The 6,540-nt window shown below is 44.1% G+C and overlaps 1 long non-coding RNA gene and 1 other non-coding gene across 2 annotated transcripts; both read left to right on the top strand.

Moving 5' to 3' along the window:
- Window positions 1-19: 19 nt before the first annotated feature.
- LOC141372130 (uncharacterized) lies at window positions 20-5,274 on the top strand. Its single transcript, XR_012377446.1, has 2 exons — window positions 20-1,616; window positions 3,400-5,274. It is a non-coding gene; the product is annotated as an uncharacterized lncRNA (long non-coding RNA).
- Window positions 5,275-5,847: 573 nt separating this feature from the next.
- Window positions 5,848-6,038, top strand: LOC112818299 (U2 spliceosomal RNA). The gene has a single exon (XR_003206551.1). It is a non-coding gene; the product is annotated as a U2 spliceosomal RNA (small nuclear RNA).
- The last annotated feature ends 502 nt before the right edge of the window (window positions 6,039-6,540 follow it).

Here is a 6,540-nt window from a genome sequence, read left to right as displayed (position 1 = left end):
CTCTCTCTCTGTCGAAAAATTAATTAAAAATTAAATTAAATTAAAAATTAAAAAAAAAAAAAAAGGAGCAAGAGGAGCACCCCCTGGACCTAACACCACCCGCTCCAGATTTCCCCACCAGTGTCTCAGGTAACAATTGACAATGGGGGAGGGGGGCGGAGGGGAGTCCAGGTGGAATGAAATTCAGTATTTAAGTTTGTTGGCTTAATTAAGATAGACAGGTCTTTTAAGTTATCAGCAGTAAACGTGAAACTTTTATTCTATCGAGGTTTGCCGAAGGTCAGATAAGCTCATGTTATCTCTGTTGCAGTTTGTTAGCAAAAGGATGACTTGAAATGATGGTTAATCTCATCTGTCTCCAAGTGTTCGTAGGTAATTGTTAAGATAGCTTTGCTTGGGGGGCGCCTGGGTGGCTCAGTCCTTAAGCGTCTGCCTTCGGCTCAGGTCGTGATCCCGGGGTCCTGGGATCGAGCCCCGCATCGGGCTCCCTGCTCGGCGGGAAGCCTGCTTCTCCCTCTCCCACTCCCCCTGCTTGTGTTCCCTCTCTCCCTCTCTCGTCGTGTGTCTCTCTCTGTCAAATAAATAAATAAAATCTTAAAAAAAAGAAAAATAAAGTTTTGCTTGGATTGTAAGTGGGATTAAGTTCATTGGACATCTAGGTCTTTTCCAAATAGGAGAAAGTGCTAAGTCATTGATTACTGGATGTAGGTATGTGCTTTAAAACTTTCTAAGGTTTTAACAAACTTCCCCAAGATTTAAATCATGAACAAAGTCTCGTTGACTAATTAGGCTTATTTGTTTGGTATGTCACGTTCTGGTATAAGGTCATCATCGCTCGATATTCTGGCTGTTGAAGTGTTATGTGTCACAGAAATAACTGAGTTTCCTTGTCAATCGCATCATAATGAACTCTCATAGCAGATCATTAACAATGTCCATTTCTGAGTTTTTGTCATTTATAATTGTTCTTACCGTCTTGCAAAATGAATTTCATCTTCAAGGAGGCTCATAAAAAGGACTTTTAGGACAAAAACAGGTATTCAGTATCTTTAAGATCAAAACTGAAATGAAGAAGAATTTCCAGAACTAACTAAGGCTACATTCAAACTGAACAAGAATTAGTAACGTGGGACTAAATGAACTAAAAAGATGATTATAGTTTTGCGGCTCTTGTTTGAAACATTGCTGGTCTTCTAATGTTTACTCTTCCAGATCAAGGAAACTTTCTCTTAAGATATCTATGACTTACAAAAACATGATAAAGTATTCATTTGTGAACAAATTGAAGCATTTAACTTTTCTGTCCAGCTGAACCCTCTAAGTTTCAAAAGGTCTCAGTAAGTACTCGTTCTTCCATGGCAATCGTAGGCACTTGCATAAGTTCAATAAAATCTGTTCTCCTTGTAACAGGACATCATTGGAAACACTGGTTATTTTATCAAGGCTTTGACTGGAATGTCATATTTGAGAGACGTGCATAGACTCAGATGTGACCAGACAGCTTTAAGGAACTAAGGTTGACTTTATGAAACCTGGAGCCATAAAGCCTCTTGGAAATGTTGGCCTGATACCTTGCTTACCGGGTTCCTACCGGGTTCCCAGCAGCCTCACCCCAGGTGAGTAAAGAATGTCACTTCCTGGCAGGTGCAGGAACCTCAGGATACTCGGGGGACCTCGTGAAGAGGAATCTGCCCAAATCTACAGGTATTGCAGGCATGCCTGATGGCAAGTACCTGGCTTGGCTTCTGGCCTGGAGAGGCTACTAAAAGTTCAACCTAGAGATGCCTTATAAAAGTTCTAGCAAAGCAGATTCTAAAAGATCTGTACGATCAATCATTATTCTTCTTGCTGAGCTTATGTAAATGATCAGGCCAAGTTTGTTAAAACTGGACTTGTTTTTCAAATAAATTAGTCCTGTTTTGGCTATCTCCGGTTAAAAATGAGGGTTATTTTAGAGAGAAAAATTATGTTTCAATAACACACCTTTCTGGATGTTAAATTCTAGATCTGATTGTCTTTAAATGTTTGTGGTTTACCTAAGCTAGGCAACTTGAGGTAAACTTCAGAGAAATTACCACAATAGCTCCTATAGACAATCTTCATGCTTTTTATTCTGTGGGGATAATAACAGGATCCCATGGGCACACGGCTGTTTAAACAGCTGGAGAATGGGATTGATTCCCCAACAGTTGTATAACTCAGCTAGCACCTTGACCAATTCTATGTGGCTGGGATGACAAAATCGTTCCCTAAAAGTCAGAGCATACCCCGCTCTGTAGGGTTAACTATGGGCTTGTGGAGATAATGGATGACCCCACTTTCTGACTAGATTGGATGATGCACTTGTGGATGCCCTTATCTCTTGACAAGTCTTCTCCCGCTTGCCAGTGATTCCTTATAATTAGGATGTTGTTAAGGCTAGACCTCAGACAAAAAGGGCTTCTTGATGGTTTCATCTCTCATAGTCATATTTATCCTAGAAGCCACCTCTATTGAGGTACAATTGCAAACAAAGGCTTTAGCCAAGCACATAATAGCCCTCCTGGTGTATAGAAAAAAAAAAAAAAAAAAAAAAAAAAAAGCCTCAAACCTCACTACGGGGCAGTCCCTGACTGTAATGACCTCACATCAGGTCCAGAGTGTCTTACAGACCAAAGGCCACCAATAGACGATGGGAGGCCGACTTATTAGGTACCAGGTTATGCTTATAGATATGCCTGAAAAAATACTTGAAACCTGTCAGACTTCGAACCCAGCTACCCTTATCCCTGGACCTGACCATCGTACTTCTATAGAGCATAACTGTTCAGAGGTTATCGATCTCGTTAATTCTAGTCAACCAGAATTAAAAGGTGCCCTTATTGGAAAATACAAATGACAGTTGGTTTACTGATGGCAACAGTTTCATGGAAAAGGGAATAAGAAAAGCTGGGTATGCTATATAGTGCTCCCTCGTGCTTGGCAATTATTATTGTTAAAATAATAATACTTATTATTTAAAAGTTAATATTTATACTGACTCCAAATATGCGTCCCTAGTCCTACATGTCCATGGAGCAATTTGGGAGAAAAGGGGATTATTATCGAGCCATAAATCAAATATGGGCCTGAAATTATGACTCTTCCTAAGGCTGTACGCCTACCTGAGGAAGTAGCTGTAATTCACCTCAAAGGACATCGAGGGATACGACCTTAGACTCTAAAGGACACAATTCGCTAGACCGTGCAGCCGAGCGGGCAGCACAAAATAAACAAATACTAAGTCTTTTATCAGTCTTAACTCCAATAAAGTCCATAAGTCCAGCCCATTCAGACCAAGAAATGCACAGGACTGGCTTGTTAATAATGAAGGAAAAAAATCTTTTTTTTTTTTTAAGATTTTATTTATTTATTTGACAGAGAGAGACACAGCGAGAGAGGGAACACAAGCAGGGGGAGTGGGAGAGGGAGAAGGAGGCTTCCCCGCGGAGCAGGGAGCCCGATGCGGGGCTCGATCCCAGGACCCCGGGATCACGACCCGAGCCGAAGGCAGACGCCTAATGACTGAACCACCCAGGCGCCCCAGGAAAAAAATCTTTATACCGAAAAGTAACCAATGGAAGGTAATAGAGGATTCACAGCAGGCTTCTGATTTGGGTAAAAAGGCCACGGAGGTGACAGACTTTGCTAAGAAAAAACTTCCCTAGATTTGGACTCCTTGGTCCCTACAAAGTGACAACGGACTGTCTTTTATTACACAAATTCAAAAGACGGCCCTCCAAAACTGAATAGCCCTTGATATTTTGACTGCGGTTAAAGGAGCCCAGAATTAGATGACTGTCTCTCCTAACAGGACCCAATGGCTATACGACTCTTAACTTGTGTGCATGGCTTCCCCCAGGCTGGACAGGCCACTGTACTCTGGGTTTTGCCTGGATGCACGGATGCATTATTAAAACCATTACCACCCCAGTCAACCTTCCAAATTTAAAACAATGGTGAACACATCCTGTGTCTCATTGGTATGACCACCTAACATCCATTTTTGTTCCCTCTTCGGAACTGGACGATGTTGTTTGGCACATGGAAGCTCTTAATAAGTAAGTACATGGCCGAGTCCCCAAATGACACCCCAAAGAGCATTTCTCTATTAAATAACTAAAACAACGCAGATGCTTAAAGCGGCTTTACAAAGTAGAATCGCATTAGATGTTTTAAGTGCTGCATAAGGTGAAATGTGTGCTAGCATAAAAACAAAATGCTATGTATGCGTTCCAGATTATCACAAAATGTTTCTGGGTTTCTGACATGAATACAACAATCCCCTCTCTTTCCTTTAATGATTGGTTAAACTCCTGGACTGGAAAAGGATTTTTGTCAACTATCAAAGGACTCTTATTTGAGCTGCTTTTTTCTTTTTGTTACACTAATCATGTTTCGCTGTTTTCTCCCATGTCTCTCCACCTGGTTTCAAGACTCCTTCACTGCCCTAACTTCAAGCCAACAGATGACCCTTTCCACCTAGGAAGATCTACACATGCAGTCTCCCTTGGATTCAGCTGCCTCTGTCTTTTGTAACTCCTATCACCTGTATAAGCCCCAACTGACCAATGTTGACCCACAGGTAGGGACATCTCTGTGCCCCGACTCAGCAGGAAGAAGTTACAGAAGATGAGACCTTCCACCCTCAAAACCTTAAAGATTTAAGGGTCAAAATTGTTCAGGGGGGAATGATACGGGAAACAAAGGCAAAAGAAAAATTATTAAATTTCCTTACTACCTATAGCCCATTGACGAAGTCCTTGAAACAGGCAGACTGACATTCCTCTAGGGACTCAACTGCCCCGATGTTAATACCTTGCTAAGGGCAAAAGGCAATCCTAGCCTGACCCCCCCCCCCCCCCCCCCCCAGCCAGGATCCCCTAAGTGTACGGGATTTTAACGTATAAAAGTTCCTGTATACGTTATTTTAACGTATAAAAGTTCCTTTATTTCTAAACCCCCAAGGTACGTGTTGACAGTCATCCCCCAAGCCTATGGCCCACTGATACACATCTGAAGGGTCTCATGACTAAGGTTCTATTAGATGGTAATAAATGACCTCTTCCCAACAACAGCTAGCCCCCTCAAGGTCCTGGAAACCTTGCTTCCAAAATTCCTTAGAGACTTATGCTATCCCTAACCCTCTCCCACCTTGAAGGTATATATTGGGCCACTCCTCATGACCCCATTGCAGCTCTTTCTGCCCACGGGCCCTGTCCCCGTGCTCTAATAAAATCACCTTTTTGCACCAAAGACGTCTCAAGAATCCCTTCTTGTTCGTTGGCTTCGAACCCTAACGTTCCTTCCTACATCATGCCTATATACGGGGCACAACAGTCAGATGATAGGTGGCGGGTGCTCACTGTAGAAATCTTTCAACGTAGCTGTCCGCTGGAGAAGATGTTGAAGAAGAAGAGAGGAGAGACGCTGCCAAGAAAAACCTCATACAGCGGCTCGCGCCTTTCTCGCTTGGGGCTTTCTCCAAGGAAACGAGGGTGAAGGAGCCCCGCCCGCGCGTTTCCGTTCCCAGGCGGAGGGCCGGCGGGGAGGGCAGGAAACCAGGAAACGACGCGCGCGTGTGGGCGGTACAGGCAAATTATAAACGGCTGTTTCTCCCGGGGCCGATGGGAGCAAAACAAATAAAAGCGTGCAAGCCCCCCAAAAGTTAATGATCTGACAAACTATGTATGTGTTATGAGTTGCGACGATGACATACTGTCAAGCTTAGGGGAAGACGGTGGGCTTTCGTTTGAGGGTGACTTTTCTCACCGTGATCTAAAAGACGTGTGAGAGGCAGGGTGCCGCGGTGCCGGGCGGGAGTTCGTTATCGCTTCTCGGCCTTTTGGCTAAGATCAAGTGTAGTATCTGTTCTTATCAGTTTAATATCTGATACGTCCTCTATCCGAGGACAATATATTAAATGGATTTTTGGAGCAGGGAGATGGAATAGGAGCTTGCTCCGTCCACTCCGCGCATCGACCCGGTATTGCAGTACTTCCGGGAACGGTGCACCCCCTCCGGGGGAAGTAATGCGGTTTCGAAAAACAGTCTGGCATCGGTGTGTCTTTTTCAGCTCGTGGGGTTTGGGAGTGTGTGGAGTCTGGGATGGCTCTGAGTTCGTACCTGCCCAGACTCGGGTTTTGATCTAGGCCCCGGGTATTAAAGAGTTGGTACGTTGCTTGGGGTGCGGAAGATTTTCGGCGGCGGGCGCCCAGTGTTATAATATATAATAGTTTAGCGGGAGAGCGCCTGGGTGGCTCAGTCGGTTAAGCGACTGCCCTCGGGGGCTCAGGACATGATCCTGGAGTCCCGGGATCGAGTCCCACATCGGGCTCCCTGCTCGGCGGGGAGTCTGCTTCTTCCTCTGACCTTCGTGCTGTCTAAATAAATAAAATCTTTAATTGGCGGGGAGGACCAATTTTAAACTGAGTGACCCAAATTGCGTGCGCAGTCTGTGGTTATTTTCCCCCTTACCGACACATTATAGAAATAGCTGCCTCCTCTTGGGGACGTGTGAAA

This window comes from Callorhinus ursinus, unplaced genomic scaffold, assembly GCF_003265705.2.
Source record: "Callorhinus ursinus isolate GAN/ISIS: 27379988/994484 unplaced genomic scaffold, GSC_fseal_2.0 scaffold1363, whole genome shotgun sequence".
NCBI lineage: Eukaryota > Metazoa > Chordata > Mammalia > Carnivora > Otariidae > Callorhinus > Callorhinus ursinus.
The sequence above is the reverse complement of the archived record's forward strand: the minus strand, read 5'-3'. Positions and strand labels throughout refer to the sequence as shown.